Source organism: Scophthalmus maximus, chromosome 2, assembly GCF_022379125.1.
Source record: "Scophthalmus maximus strain ysfricsl-2021 chromosome 2, ASM2237912v1, whole genome shotgun sequence".
Lineage (NCBI taxonomy): Eukaryota > Metazoa > Chordata > Actinopteri > Pleuronectiformes > Scophthalmidae > Scophthalmus > Scophthalmus maximus.
Window position 1 is genome coordinate 5,280,001 of NC_061516.1, and position 15,000 is coordinate 5,295,000.

Sequence of the window (15,000 nt, forward strand, 5' to 3'; positions counted from 1 at the left end):
AATGCTCCGTATAGGTTCAACACAAAGTACTCAGTGTGTTTTGTCCATGTTTTTTTTCAGCAAATTGAGGACTGAGAAGCCATGCTGTCTACTTTCCAATTTAAAACTGGTAAAGGACTGAGAAGCCATGCTGTCTACTTCCAAATTTCAGGTGATTGAGTCAATGCTAAATATAGGTTCAACACAAAGTACTCAGTGTGTTTTGTCCATGTTTTTTTTCATCAAATTGAGGACTGAGAAGCCATGATTCTCGCTTAGGGTGCGAGAGGTCCCGGGTTCAAATCCCGGACGAGCCCTTGACAACACCATCTTCAGTTATACGTTCTTCTGTTCATCAACTACACACTGCTCTCACAATAATATGGTCTTTCCAAGTAAAACTCACCATAATTCCAGGTGATTGAGTCAATGGTCCATATAGGTTCAACACAAAGTGGTCAGTGTTTTCTCCCTGACTTGTTTCATCAAACTGAAGGACTGAGAAGCCATGCTGTCTACTTCCCAATTTAAAACCGGCAAAGTCCATTTACCCAGAGTTACTCTGAGATTTTCTGTCTTTATGTTGCTCGTTGGTCTAGGGGTATGATTCTCGCTTCGGGTGAGAGTTCCCGGGTTCAAATCCCGGATGAGCCCTTAACAACATCGTCTTCGATTACAATCTCTTCTGTTTATCAAGTCAGCTCAACTCCACACTGCTCTCACAATAATATGGTCTTTCCAAGTAAAACTCACCAAAATTCCAGGTGATTGAGTCAATGGTCCATATAGGTTCAACTCAACATACCAACACAAAGTACTCTGTGTGTTTTCTCCCTGACTATTTTCATCAAACTGAAGGACTGAGAAGCCATGCTGTCTACTTCCCAATTTAAAACCGGCAAAGTCCATTTACCCAGACTTACTCTGAGATTTTGTGTCTTTTTGTGGCTCGTTGGTCTAGGGGTATGATTCTCGCTTAGGGTGCGAGAGGTCCCGGGTTCAAATCCTGGACGAGCCCTTGACAACACCATCTTCAGTTATACGTTCTTCTGTTCATCAACTCTGCTCAACTCCACACTGCTCTCACAATAATATGGTCTTTCCAAGTAAAACTCACCATAATTCCAGGTAACTGAGTCAATGGTCCATATAGGTTCAACTCAACATACCAACAAAATGTACTCTGTGTGTTTTCTCCCTGACTTTTTTCATCAAATTGAGGACTGAGAAGCCATGATGTCTGCTTCCCAATTTAAAACCAGCAAAGTCCATTTACCCACAGTTACTCTGAGATTTTCTGTCTTTTTGTGGCTCGTTGGTCTAGGGGTATGATTCTCGCTTCGGGTGCGAGAGGTCCCGGGTTCAAATCCCGGACGAGCCCTTAACAACATCGTCTTCCATTACAATCTCTTCTGTTCATCAAGTCAGCTCAACTCCACACTGCTCTCACAATAATATGGTCTTTCCAAGTAAAACTCACTACAATTCCAGGTGATTGAGTCAATGGTCCATATAGGTTCAACACAAAGTACTCAAGTGTGTTTGCTCCCTTACTTTTTTCATCAACACCTTTGTCTCAGTCTTTACTGTTCTGCATGTCAGCTCAACTGTACCCCGCACTCAGAACAATATGTTCTTTCCAACTAGAACTCAGTCCAATTTCAGTTGGTTGACTCAATGCTCCGTATAGGTTCAACACAAAGTTCTCAGTGTGTTTTGTCCATGTTTTTTTTCAGCAAATTGAGGACTGAGAAGCCATGCTGTCTACTTTCCAATTTAAAACTGGTAAAGGACTGAGAAGCCATGCTGTCTACTTCCCAATTTAAAACCGGCAAAGTCCATTTACCCAGAGTTACTCTGAGATTTTCTGTCTTTTTGTGGCTCGTTGGTCTAGGGGTATGATTCTCGCTTTGGGTGCGAGAGGTCCCGGGTTCAAATCCCGGACGAGCCCTTGACAACACCGTCTTCGATTACAATCTCTTCTGTTCATCAAGTCAGCTCAACTCCACACTGCTCTCACAATAATATGGTCTTTCCAACTAGAACTCAGTCCAATTTCAGTTGGTTGAGTCAAAGCTCCGTATAGGTTCAACACAAAGTACTCAGTGTGTTTTGTCCATGTTTTTTTTCAGCAAATTGAGGACTGAGAAGCCATGCTGTCTACTTTCAAATTTAAAACTGGCAAAGTCCATTTACCCAGAGTTACTCTGAGATTTTCTGTCTTTTTGTGGCTCGTTGGTCTAGGGGTATGATTCTCGCTTAGGGTGCGAGAGGTCCCGGGTTCAAATCCCGGACGAGCCCTTGACAACACAGTCTTCAGTTATACGTTCTTCTGTTCATCAACTCCGCTCAACTCCACACTGCTCTCAGAATAATATGGTCTTTCCAAGTAAAACTCACCATAATTCCAGGTGATTGAGTCAATGCTAAATATAGGTTCAACAAAAAGTACTCAGAGTGTTTTGTCCAAATTTTTTTCTTCAAATTGTAGGACTGAGAAGCCATGATGTCTGCTTCCCAATTTAAAACCAGCAAAGTCCATTTATCCACAGTTACTCTGAGATTTTCTGTCTTTTTGTGGCTCGTTGGTCTAGGGGTATGATTCTCGCTTTGGGTACGAGAGGTCCCAGCTTCAAATCCCGGATGAGCCCTTGACAACACCGTCTTCAGTTATACGGACTTCTGTTCATCAACTCTGCTCAACTACACACTGCTCTCACAATAATATGGTCTTTCCAAGTAAAACTCACCATAATTCCAGGTGATTGAGTCAATGGTCCATATAGGTTCAGCACAAAGTGGTCAGTGTTTTCTCCCTGACTTGTTTCATCAAACTGAAGGACTGAGAAGCCATGCTGTCTACTTCCCAATTTAAAACCGGCAAAGTCCATTTACCCAGAGTTACTCTGAGATTTTCTGTCTTTATGTTGCTCGTTGGTCTAGGGGTATGATTCTCGCTTCGGGTGAGAGTTCCCGGGTTCAAATCCCGGACGAGCCCTTAACAACATCGTCTTCGATTACAATCTCTTCTGTTCATCAAGTCAGCTCAACTCCACACTGCTCTCACAATAATATGGTCTTTCCAAGTAAAACTCACCAAAATTCCAGGTGATTGAGTCAATGGTCCATATAGGTTCAACTCAACATACCAACACAAAGTACTCTGTGTGTTTTCTCCCTGACTATTTTCATCAAACTGAAGGACTGAGAAGCCATGCTGTCTACTTCCCAATTTAAAACCGGCAAAGTCCATTTACCCAGAGTTACTCTGAGATTTTGTGTCTTTTTGTGGCTCGTTGGTCTAGGGGTATGATTCTCGCTTAGGGTGCGAGAGGTCCCGGGTTCAAATCCCGGACGAGCCCTTGACAACACCGTCTTCAGTTATACATTCTTCTGTTCATCAACTCCGCTCAACTCCACACTGCTCTCACAATAATATGGTCTTTCCAAGTAAAACTCACTACAATTCCAGGTGATTGAGTCAATGGTCCATATAGGTTCAACACAAATTACTCAAGTGTGTTTGCTCCCTTACTTTTTTCATCAACACCTTTGTCTCAGTCTTTACTGTTCTGCATGTCAGCTCAACTGTACCCCGCACTCAGAACAATATGTTCTTTCCAACTAGAACTCAGTCCAATTTCAGTTGGTTGAGTCAATGCTCCGTATAAGTTCAACACAAAGTACTCAGTGTGTTTTGTCCATGTTTTTTTTCAGCAAATTGAGGACTGAGAAGCCATGCTGTCTACTTTCCAATTTAAAACTGGTAAAGGACTGAGAAGCCATGCTGTCTACTTCCAAATTTCAGGTGATTGAGTCAATGCTAAATATAGGTTCAACACAAAGTACTCAGTGTGTTTTGTCCATGTTTTTTTTCATCAAATTGAGGACTGAGAAGCCATGATTCTCGCTTAGGGTGCGAGAGGTCCCGGGTTCAAATCCCGGACGAGCCCTTGACAACACCATCTTCAGTTATACGTTCTTCTGTTCATCAACTACACACTGCTCTCACAATAATATGGTCTTTCCAAGTAAAACTCACCATAATTCCAGGTGATTGAGTCAATGGTCCATATAGGTTCAACACAAAGTGGTCAGTGTTTTCTCCCTGACTTGTTTCATCAAACTGAAGGACTGAGAAGCCATGCTGTCTACTTCCCAATTTAAAACCGGCAAAGTCCATTTACCCAGAGTTACTCTGAGATTTTCTGTCTTTATGTTGCTCGTTGGTCTAGGGGTATGATTCTCGCTTCGGGTGAGAGTTCCCGGGTTCAAATCCCGGATGAGCCCTTAACAACATCGTCTTCGATTACAATCTCTTCTGTTCATCAAGTCAGCTCAACTCCACACTGCTCTCACAATAATATGGTCTTTCCAAGTAAAACTCACCAAAATTCCAGGTGATTGAGTCAATGGTCCATATAGGTTCAACTCAACATACCAACACAAAGTACTCTGTGTGTTTTCTCCCTGACTATTTTCATCAAACTGAAGGACTGAGAAGCCATGCTGTCTACTTCCCAATTTAAAACCGGCAAAGTCCATTTACCCAGACTTACTCTGAGATTTTGTGTCTTTTTGTGGCTCGTTGGTCTAGGGGTATGATTCTCGCTTAGGGTGCGAGAGGTCCCGGGTTCAAATCCTGGACGAGCCCTTGACAACACCATCTTCAGTTATACGTTCTTCTGTTCATCAACTCTGCTCAACTCCACACTGCTCTCACAATAATATGGTCTTTCCAAGTAAAACTCACCATAATTCCAGGTAACTGAGTCAATGGTCCATATAGGTTCAACTCAACGTACCAACACAATGTACTCCGTGTGTTTTCTCCCTGACTTTTTTCATCAAATTGAGGACTGAGAAGCCATGATGTCTGCTTCCCAATTTAAAACCAGCAAAGTCCATTTACCCACAGTTACTCTGAGATTTTCTGTCTTTTTGTGGCTCGTTGGTCTAGGGGTATGATTCTCGCTTTGGGTGCGAGAGGTCCCGGGTTCAAATCCCGGACGAGCCCTTAACAACACCGTCTTCAGTTATACCTTCTTCTGTTCATCAAGTCAGCTCAACTCCACACTGCTCTCACAATAATATGGTCTTTCCAAGTAAAACTCACTACAATTCCAGGTGATTGAGTCAATGGTCCATATAGGTTCAACACAAAGTACTCAAGTGTGTTTGCTCCCTTACTTTTTTCATCAACACCTTTGTCTCAGTCTTTACTGTTCTGCATGTCAGCTCAACTGTACCCCGCACTCAGAACAATATGTTCTTTCCAAGTAGAACTCAGTCCAATTTCAGTTGGTTGACTCAATGCTCCGTATAGGTTCAACACAAAGTTCTCAGTGTGTTTTGTCCATGTTTTTTTTCAGCAAATTGAGGACTGAGAAGCCATGCTGTCTACTTTCCAATTTAAAACTGGTAAAGGACTGAGAAGCCATGCTGTCTACTTCCCAATTTAAAACCGGCAAAGTCCATTTACCCAGAGTTACTCTGAGATTTTCTGTCTTTTTGTGGCTCGTTGGTCTAGGGGTATGATTCTCGCTTTGGGTGCGAGAGGTCCCGGGTTCAAATCCCGGACGAGCCCTTGACAACACCGTCTTCGATTACAATCTCTTCTGTTCATCAAGTCAGCTCAACTCCACACTGCTCTCACAATAATATGGTCTTTCCAACTAGAACTCAGTCCAATTTCAGTTGGTTGAGTCAAAGCTCCGTATAGGTTCAACACAAAGTACTCAGTGTGTTTTGTCCATGTTTTTTTTCAGCAAATTGAGGACTGAGAAGCCATGCTGTCTACTTTCAAATTTAAAACTGGCAAAGTCCATTTACCCAGAGTTACTCTGAGATTTTCTGTCTTTTTGTGGCTCGTTGGTCTAGGGGTATGATTCTCGCTTAGGGTGCGAGAGGTCCCGGGTTCAAATCCCGGACGAGCCCTTGACAACACAGTCTTCAGTTATACGTTCTTCTGTTCATCAACTCCGCTCAACTCCACACTGCTCTCAGAATAATATGGTCTTTCCAAGTAAAACTCACCATAATTCCAGGTGATTGAGTCAATGCTAAATATAGGTTCAACAAAAAGTACTCAGAGTGTTTTGTCCAAATTTTTTTCTTCAAATTGTAGGACTGAGAAGCCATGATGTCTGCTTCCCAATTTAAAACCAGCAAAGTCCATTTATCCACAGTTACTCTGAGATTTTCTGTCTTTTTGTGGCTCGTTGGTCTAGGGGTATGATTCTCGCTTTGGGTACGAGAGGTCCCAGCTTCAAATCCCGGATGAGCCCTTGACAACACCGTCTTCAGTTATACGGACTTCTGTTCATCAACTCTGCTCAACTACACACTGCTCTCACAATAATATGGTCTTTCCAAGTAAAACTCACCATAATTCCAGGTGATTGAGTCAATGGTCCATATAGGTTCAGCACAAAGTGGTCAGTGTTTTCTCCCTGACTTGTTTCATCAAACTGAAGGACTGAGAAGCCATGCTGTCTACTTCCCAATTTAAAACCGGCAAAGTCCATTTACCCAGAGTTACTCTGAGATTTTCTGTCTTTATGTTGCTCGTTGGTCTAGGGGTATGATTCTCGCTTCGGGTGAGAGTTCCCGGGTTCAAATCCCGGACGAGCCCTTAACAACATCGTCTTCGATTACAATCTCTTCTGTTCATCAAGTCAGCTCAACTCCACACTGCTCTCACAATAATATGGTCTTTCCAAGTAAAACTCACCAAAATTCCAGGTGATTGAGTCAATGGTCCATATAGGTTCAACTCAACATACCAACACAAAGTACTCTGTGTGTTTTCTCCCTGACTATTTTCATCAAACTGAAGGACTGAGAAGCCATGCTGTCTACTTCCCAATTTAAAACCGGCAAAGTCCATTTACCCAGACTTACTCTGAGATTTTGTGTCTTTTTGTGGCTCGTTGGTCTAGGGGTATGATTCTCGCTTAGGGTGCGAGAGGTCCCGGGTTCAAATCCCGGACGAGCCCTTGACAACACCGTCTTCAGTTATACATTCTTCTGTTCATCAACTCTGCTCAACTCCACACTGCTCTCACAATAATATGGTCTTTCCAAGTAAAACTCACTACAATTCCAGGTGATTGAGTCAATGGTCCATATAGGTTCAACACAAATTACTCAAGTGTGTTTGCTCCCTTACTTTTTTCATCAACACCTTTGTCTCAGTCTTTACTGTTCTGCATGTCAGCTCAACTGTACCCCGCACTCAGAACAATATGTTCTTTCCAACTGGAACTCAGTCCAATTTCAGTTGGTTGAGTCAATGCTCCGTATAAGTTCAACACAAAGTACTCAGTGTGTTTTGTCCATGTTTTTTTTCAGCAAATTGAGGACTGAGAAGCCATGCTGTCTACTTTCCAATTTAAAACTGGTAAAGGACTGAGAAGCCATGCTGTCTACTTCCAAATTTCAGGTGATTGAGTCAATGCTAAATATAGGTTCAACACAAAGTACTCAGTGTGTTTTGTCCATGTTTTTTTTCATCAAATTGAGGACTGAGAAGCCATGATTCTCGCTTAGGGTGCGAGAGGTCCCGGGTTCAAATCCCGGACGAGCCCTTGACAACACCATCTTCAGTTATACGTTCTTCTGTTCATCAACTACACACTGCTCTCACAATAATATGGTCTTTCCAAGTAAAACTCACCATAATTCCAGGTGATTGAGTCAATGGTCCATATAGGTTCAACACAAAGTGGTCAGTGTTTTCTCCCTGACTTGTTTCATCAAACTGAAGGACTGAGAAGCCATGCTGTCTACTTCCCAATTTAAAACCGGCAAAGTCCATTTACCCAGAGTTACTCTGAGATTTTCTGTCTTTATGTTGCTCGTTGGTCTAGGGGTATGATTCTCGCTTCGGGTGAGAGTTCCCGGGTTCAAATCCCGGATGAGCCCTTAACAACATCGTCTTCGATTACAATCTCTTCTGTTCATCAAGTCAGCTCAACTCCACACTGCTCTCACAATAATATGGTCTTTCCAAGTAAAACTCACCAAAATTCCAGGTGATTGAGTCAATGGTCCATATAGGTTCAACTCAACATACCAACACAAAGTACTCTGTGTGTTTTCTCCCTGACTATTTTCATCAAACTGAAGGACTGAGAAGCCATGCTGTCTACTTCCCAATTTAAAACCGGCAAAGTCCATTTACCCAGACTTACTCTGAGATTTTGTGTCTTTTTGTGGCTCGTTGGTCTAGGGGTATGATTCTCGCTTAGGGTGCGAGAGGTCCCGGGTTCAAATCCTGGACGAGCCCTTGACAACACCATCTTCAGTTATACGTTCTTCTGTTCATCAACTCTGCTCAACTCCACACTGCTCTCACAATAATATGGTCTTTCCAAGTAAAACTCACCATAATTCCAGGTAACTGAGTCAATGGTCCATATAGGTTCAACTCAACGTACCAACACAATGTACTCCGTGTGTTTTCTCCCTGACTTTTTTCATCAAATTGAGGACTGAGAAGCCATGATGTCTGCTTCCCAATTTAAAACCAGCAAAGTCCATTTACCCACAGTTACTCTGAGATTTTCTGTCTTTTTGTGGCTCGTTGGTCTAGGGGTATGATTCTCGCTTTGGGTGCGAGAGGTCCCGGGTTCAAATCCCGGACGAGCCCTTAACAACACCGTCTTCAGTTATACCTTCTTCTGTTCATCAAGTCAGCTCAACTCCACACTGCTCTCACAATAATATGGTCTTTCCAAGTAAAACTCACTACAATTCCAGGTGATTGAGTCAATGGTCCATATAGGTTCAACACAAAGTACTCAAGTGTGTTTGCTCCCTTACTTTTTTCATCAACACCTTTGTCTCAGTCTTTACTGTTCTGCATGTCAGCTCAACTGTACCCCGCACTCAGAACAATATGTTCTTTCCAAGTAGAACTCAGTCCAATTTCAGTTGGTTGACTCAATGCTCCGTATAGGTTCAACACAAAGTTCTCAGTGTGTTTTGTCCATGTTTTTTTTCAGCAAATTGAGGACTGAGAAGCCATGCTGTCTACTTTCCAATTTAAAACTGGTAAAGGACTGAGAAGCCATGCTGTCTACTTCCCAATTTAAAACCGGCAAAGTCCATTTACCCAGAGTTACTCTGAGATTTTCTGTCTTTTTGTGGCTCGTTGGTCTAGGGGTATGATTCTCGCTTTGGGTGCGAGAGGTCCCGGGTTCAAATCCCGGACGAGCCCTTGACAACACCGTCTTCGATTACAATCTCTTCTGTTCATCAAGTCAGCTCAACTCCACACTGCTCTCACAATAATATGGTCTTTCCAACTAGAACTCAGTCCAATTTCAGTTGGTTGAGTCAAAGCTCCGTATAGGTTCAACACAAAGTACTCAGTGTGTTTTGTCCATGTTTTTTTTCAGCAAATTGAGGACTGAGAAGCTATGCTGTCTACTTTCCAATTTAAAACTGGCAAAGTCCATTTACCCAGAGTTACTCTGAGATTTTCTGTCTTTTTGTGGCTCGTTGGTCTAGGGGTATGATTCTCGCTTAGGGTGCGAGAGGTCCCGGGTTCAAATCCCGGACGAGCCCTTGACAACACCGTCTTCAGTTATACGTTCTTCTGTTCATCAACTCCGCTCAACTCCACACTGCTCTCAGAATAATATGGTCTTTCCAAGTAAAACTCACCATAATTCCAGGTGATTGAGTCAATGCTAAATATAGGTTCAACAAAAAGTACTCAGTGTGTTTTGTCCAAATTTTTTTCTTCAAATTGTAGGACTGAGAAGCCATGATGTCTGCTTCCCAATTTAAAACCAGCAAAGTCCATTTATCCACAGTTACTCTGAGATTTTCTGTCTTTTTGTGGCTCGTTGGTCTAGGGGTATGATTCTCGCTTTGGGTACGAGAGGTCCCAGCTTCAAATCCCGGATGAGCCCTTGACAACACCGTCTTCAGTTATACGGACTTCTGTTCATCAACTCTGCTCAACTACACACTGCTCTCACAATAATATGGTCTTTCCAAGTAAAACTCACCATAATTCCAGGTGATTGAGTCAATGGTCCATATAGGTTCAGCACAAAGTGGTCAGTGTTTTCTCCCTGACTTGTTTCATCAAACTGAAGGACTGAGAAGCCATGCTGTCTACTTCCCAATTTAAAACCGGCAAAGTCCATTTACCCAGAGTTACTCTGAGATTTTCTGTCTTTATGTTGCTCGTTGGTCTAGGGGTATGATTCTCGCTTCGGGTGAGAGTTCCCGGGTTCAAATCCCGGACGAGCCCTTATCAACATCGTCTTCGATTACAATCTCTTCTGTTCATCAAGTCAGCTCAACTCCACACTGCTCTCACAATAATATGGTCTTTCCAAGTAAAACTCACCAAAATTCCAGGTGATTGAGTCAATGGTCCATATAGGTTCAACTCAACATACCAACACAAAGTACTCTGTGTGTTTTCTCCCTGACTATTTTCATCAAACTGAAGGACTGAGAAGCCATGCTGTCTACTTCCCAATTTAAAACCGGCAAAGTCCATTTACCCATAGTTACTCTGAGATTTTGTGTCTTTTTGTGGCTCGTTGGTCTAGGGGTATGATTCTCGCTTAGGGTGCGAGAGGTCCCGGGTTCAAATCCCGGACGAGCCCTTGACAACACCGTCTTCAGTTATACGTTCTTCTGTTCATCAACTCCGCTCAACTCCACACTGCTCTCAGAATAATATGGTCTTTCCAAGTTAAACTCACCATAATTCCAGGTGATTGAGTCAATGCTAAATATAGGTTCAACAAAAAGTACTCAGTGTGTTTTGTCCAAATTTTTTTCTTCAAATTGTAGGTCTGAGAAGCCATGATGTCTGCTTCCCAATTTAAAACCAGCAAAGTCCATTTATCCACAGTTACTCTGAGATTTTCTGTCTTTTTGTGGCTCGTTGGTCTAGGGGTATGATTTTTGCTTTGGGTGCGAGAGGTCCCAGCTTCAAATCCCGGATGAGCCCTTGACAACACCGTCTTCAGTTATACGGACTTCTGTTCATCAACTCTGCTCAACTACACACTGCTCTCACAATAATATGGTCTTTCCAAGTAAAACTCACCATAATTCCAGGTGATTGAGTCAATGGTCCATATAGGTTCAACACAAAGTGGTCAGTGTTTTCTCCCTGACTTGTTTCATCAAACTGAAGGACTGAGAAGCCATGCTGTCTACTTCCCAATTTAAAACCGGCAAAGTCCATTTACCCAGAGTTACTCTGAGATTTTCTGTCTTTATGTTGCTCGTTGGTCTAGGGGTATGATTCTCGCTTCGGGTGAGAGTTCCCGTGTTCAAATCCCGGACGAGCCCTTAACAACATCGTCTTCGATTACAATCTCTTCTGTTCATCAAGTCAGCTCAACTCCACATTGCTCTCACAATAATATGGTCTTTCCAAGTAAAACTCACCATAATTCCAGGTGATTGAGTCAATGGTCCATATAGGTTCAACTCAACATACCAACACAAAGTACTCTTCGTGTTTTCTCCCTGACTATTTTCATCAAACTGAAGGACTGAGAAGCCATGCTGTCTACTTCCCAATTTAAAACCGGCAAAGTCCATTTACCCAGAGTTACTCTGAGATTTTCTGTCTTTTTGTGGCTCGTTGGTCTAGGGGTATGATTCTCGCTTTGGGTGCGATAGGTCCCGGGTTCAAATCCCGGACGAGCCCTTGACAACACCGTCTTCAGTTATACCTTCTTCTGTTCATCAACTCCGCTCAACTCCACACTGCTCTCAGAATAATATGGTCTTTCCAAGAAAAACTCAATACAATTCCAGGTGATTGAGTCAATGGTCCATATAGGTTCAACTCAACATACCAATACAAAGTACTCAAGTGTGTTTTCTCCCTGACTTTTTTCATCAAACTGAAGGACTGAGAAGCCATGCTGTCCACTTTCCAATTTCAAACTGGCAAAGTCCATTTACAAAGAGTTACTCTGAGATTTTGTGTCTTTTTGTGGCTCGTTGGTCTAGGGGTATGATTCTCGCTTAGGGTGCGAGAGGTCCCGGGTTCAAATCCTGGACGAGCCCTTGACAACACCATCTTCAGTTATACGTTCTTCTGTTCATCAACTCTGCTCAACTCCACACTGCTCTCAGAATAATATGGTCTTTCCAAGTAAAACTCACCATAATTCCAGGTAACTGAGTCAATGGTCCATATAGGTTCAACTCAACATACCAACAAAATGTACTCTGTGTGTTTTCTCCCTGACTTTTTTCATCAAATTGAGGACTGAGAAGCCATGATGTCTGCTTCCCAATTTAAAACCAGCAAAGTCCATTTACCCAGAGTTACTCTGAGATTTTCTGTCTTTTTGTGGCTCGTTGGTCTAGGGGTATGATTCTCGCTTCGGGTGCGAGAGGTCCCGGGTTCAAATCCCGGACGAGCCCTTAACAACATCGTCTTCCATTACAATCTCTTCTGTTCATCAAGTCAGCTCAACTCCACACTGCTCTCACAATAATATGGTCTTTCCAAGTAAAACTCACTACAATTCCAGGTGATTGAGTCAATGGTCCATATAGGTTCAACACAAAGTACTCAAGTGTGTTTGCTCCCTTACTTTTTTCATCAACACCTTTGTCTCAGTCTTTACTGTTCTGCATGTCAGCTCAACTGTACCCCGCACTCAGAACAATATGTTCTTTCCAACTAGAACTCAGTCCAATTTCAGTTGGTTGAGTCAAAGCTCCGTATAGGTTCAACACAAAGTACTCAGTGTGTTTTGTCCATGTTTTTTTTCAGCAAATTGAGGACTGAGAAGCCATGCTGTCTACTTTCCAATTTAAAACTGGCAAAGTCCATTTACCCAGAGTTACTCTGAGATTTTCTGTCTTTTTGTGGCTCGTTGGTCTAGGGGTATGATTCTTGCTTAGGGTGCGAGAGGTCCCGGGTTCAAATCCCGGACGAGCCCTTGACAACACCGTCTTCAGTTATACGTTCTTCTGTTCATCAACTCCGCTCAACTCCACACTGCTCTCAGAATAATATGGTCTTTCCAAGTAAAACTCACCATAATTCCAGGTGATTGAGTCAATGCTAAATATAGGTTCAACAAAAAGTACTCAGTGTGTTTTGTCCAAATTTTTTTCTTCAAATTGTAGGACTGAGAAGCCATGATGTCTGCTTCCCAATTTAAAACCAGCAAAGTCCATTTATCCACAGTTACTCTGAGATTTTCTGTCTTTTTGTGGCTCGTTGGTCTAGGGGTATGATTCTCGCTTTGGGTACGAGAGGTCCCAGCTTCAAATCCCGGATGAGCCCTTGACAACACCGTCTTCAGTTATACGGACTTCTGTTCATCAACTCTGCTCAACTACACACTGCTCTCACAATAATATGGTCTTTCCAAGTAAAACTCACCATAATTCCAGGTGATTGAGTCAATGGTCCATATAGGTTCAGCACAAAGTGGTCAGTGTTTTCTCCCTGACTTGTTTCATCAAACTGAAGGACTGAGAAGCCATGCTGTCTACTTCCCAATTTAAAACCGGCAAAGTCCATTTACCCAGAGTTACTCTGAGATTTTCTGTCTTTATGTTGCTCGTTGGTCTAGGGGTATGATTCTCGCTTCGGGTGAGAGTTCCCGGGTTCAAATCCCGGACGAGCCCTTATCAACATCGTCTTCGATTACAATCTCTTCTGTTCATCAAGTCAGCTCAACTCCACACTGCTCTCACAATAATATGGTCTTTCCAAGTAAAACTCACCAAAATTCCAGGTGATTGAGTCAATGGTCCATATAGGTTCAACTCAACATACCAACACAAAGTACTCTGTGTGTTTTCTCCCTGACTATTTTCATCAAACTGAAGGACTGAGAAGCCATGCTGTCTACTTCCCAATTTAAAACCGGCAAAGTCCATTTACCCATAGTTACTCTGAGATTTTGTGTCTTTTTGTGGCTCGTTGGTCTAGGCGTATGATTCTCGCTTAGGGTGCGAGAGGTCCCGGGTTCAAATCCCGGACGAGCCCTTGACAACACCGTCTTCAGTTATACGTTCTTCTGTTCATCAACTCCGCTCAACTCCACACTGCTCTCAGAATAATATGGTCTTTCCAAGTTAAACTCACCATAATTCCAGGTGATTGAGTCAATGCTAAATATAGGTTCAACAAAAAGTACTCAGTGTGTTTTGTCCAAATTTTTTTCTTCAAATTGTAGGTCTGAGAAGCCATGATGTCTGCTTCCCAATTTAAAACCAGCAAAGTCCATTTATCCACAGTTACTCTGAGATTTTCTGTCTTTTTGTGGCTCGTTGGTCTAGGGGTATGATTCTTGCTTTGGGTGCGAGAGGTCCCAGCTTCAAATCCTGGATGAGCCCTTGACAACACCGTCTTCAGTTATACGGACTTCTGTTCATCAACTCTGCTCAACTACACACTGCTCTCACAATAATATGGTCTTTCCAAGTAAAACTCACCATAATTCCAGGTGATTGAGTCAATGGTCCATATAGGTTCAACACAAAGTGGTCAGTGTTTTCTCCCTGACTTGTTTCATCAAACTGAAGGACTGAGAAGCCATGCTGTCTACTTCCCAATTTAAAACCGGCAAAGTCCATTTACCCAGAGTTACTCTGAGATTTTCTGTCTTTATGTTGCTCGTTGGTCTAGGGGTATGATTCTCGCTTCGGGTGAGAGTTCCCGGGTTCAAATCCCGGACGAGCCCTTAACAACATCGTCTTCGATTACAATCTCTTCTGTTCATCAAGTCAGCTCAACTCCACATTGCTCTCACAATAATATGGTCTTTCCAAGTAAAACTCACCATAATTCCAGGTGATTGAGTCAATGGTCCATATAGGTTCAACTCAACATACCAACACAAAGTACTCTGTGTGTTTTCTCCCTGACTATTTTCATCAAACTGAAGGACTGAGAAGCCATGCTGTCTACTTCCCAATTTAAAACCGGCAAAGTCCATTTACCCAGAGTTACTCTGAGATTTTCTGTCTTTTTGTGGCTCGTTGGTCTAGGGGTATGAT

At 42.6% G+C, this 15,000-nt stretch overlaps 20 non-coding genes across 20 annotated transcripts; all 20 read left to right on the plus strand.

The window, feature by feature from the left end:
* The first annotated feature begins 925 nt into the window (after positions 1-925).
* On the plus strand, positions 926-997 carry trnap-agg. The gene has a single exon. It is a non-coding gene; the product is annotated as a tRNA-Pro (tRNA).
* A 291-nt stretch (positions 998-1,288) lies between these two features.
* trnap-ugg lies at positions 1,289-1,360 on the plus strand. Its single transcript has one exon. It is a non-coding gene; the product is annotated as a tRNA-Pro (tRNA).
* A 498-nt stretch (positions 1,361-1,858) lies between these two features.
* trnap-agg lies at positions 1,859-1,930 on the plus strand. The gene has a single exon. It is a non-coding gene; the product is annotated as a tRNA-Pro (tRNA).
* A 278-nt stretch (positions 1,931-2,208) lies between these two features.
* trnap-agg lies at positions 2,209-2,280 on the plus strand. Its single transcript has one exon. It is a non-coding gene; the product is annotated as a tRNA-Pro (tRNA).
* Positions 2,281-3,269: 989 nt separating this feature from the next.
* Positions 3,270-3,341, plus strand: trnap-agg. The gene has a single exon. It is a non-coding gene; the product is annotated as a tRNA-Pro (tRNA).
* A 1,220-nt stretch (positions 3,342-4,561) lies between these two features.
* Positions 4,562-4,633, plus strand: trnap-agg. The gene has a single exon. It is a non-coding gene; the product is annotated as a tRNA-Pro (tRNA).
* A 291-nt stretch (positions 4,634-4,924) lies between these two features.
* On the plus strand, positions 4,925-4,996 carry trnap-ugg. Its single transcript has one exon. It is a non-coding gene; the product is annotated as a tRNA-Pro (tRNA).
* A 498-nt stretch (positions 4,997-5,494) lies between these two features.
* trnap-ugg lies at positions 5,495-5,566 on the plus strand. Its single transcript has one exon. It is a non-coding gene; the product is annotated as a tRNA-Pro (tRNA).
* A 278-nt stretch (positions 5,567-5,844) lies between these two features.
* On the plus strand, positions 5,845-5,916 carry trnap-agg. Its single transcript has one exon. It is a non-coding gene; the product is annotated as a tRNA-Pro (tRNA).
* Positions 5,917-6,905: 989 nt separating this feature from the next.
* trnap-agg lies at positions 6,906-6,977 on the plus strand. The gene has a single exon. It is a non-coding gene; the product is annotated as a tRNA-Pro (tRNA).
* A 1,220-nt stretch (positions 6,978-8,197) lies between these two features.
* trnap-agg lies at positions 8,198-8,269 on the plus strand. Its single transcript has one exon. It is a non-coding gene; the product is annotated as a tRNA-Pro (tRNA).
* A 291-nt stretch (positions 8,270-8,560) lies between these two features.
* Positions 8,561-8,632, plus strand: trnap-ugg. Its single transcript has one exon. It is a non-coding gene; the product is annotated as a tRNA-Pro (tRNA).
* A 498-nt stretch (positions 8,633-9,130) lies between these two features.
* Positions 9,131-9,202, plus strand: trnap-ugg. The gene has a single exon. It is a non-coding gene; the product is annotated as a tRNA-Pro (tRNA).
* Positions 9,203-9,480: 278 nt separating this feature from the next.
* Positions 9,481-9,552, plus strand: trnap-agg. The gene has a single exon. It is a non-coding gene; the product is annotated as a tRNA-Pro (tRNA).
* A 989-nt stretch (positions 9,553-10,541) lies between these two features.
* trnap-agg lies at positions 10,542-10,613 on the plus strand. The gene has a single exon. It is a non-coding gene; the product is annotated as a tRNA-Pro (tRNA).
* A 989-nt stretch (positions 10,614-11,602) lies between these two features.
* trnap-ugg lies at positions 11,603-11,674 on the plus strand. The gene has a single exon. It is a non-coding gene; the product is annotated as a tRNA-Pro (tRNA).
* A 293-nt stretch (positions 11,675-11,967) lies between these two features.
* trnap-agg lies at positions 11,968-12,039 on the plus strand. The gene has a single exon. It is a non-coding gene; the product is annotated as a tRNA-Pro (tRNA).
* A 291-nt stretch (positions 12,040-12,330) lies between these two features.
* Positions 12,331-12,402, plus strand: trnap-cgg. The gene has a single exon. It is a non-coding gene; the product is annotated as a tRNA-Pro (tRNA).
* A 452-nt stretch (positions 12,403-12,854) lies between these two features.
* Positions 12,855-12,926, plus strand: trnap-agg. The gene has a single exon. It is a non-coding gene; the product is annotated as a tRNA-Pro (tRNA).
* Positions 12,927-13,915: 989 nt separating this feature from the next.
* trnap-agg lies at positions 13,916-13,987 on the plus strand. Its single transcript has one exon. It is a non-coding gene; the product is annotated as a tRNA-Pro (tRNA).
* Positions 13,988-15,000: the final 1,013 nt, after the last annotated feature.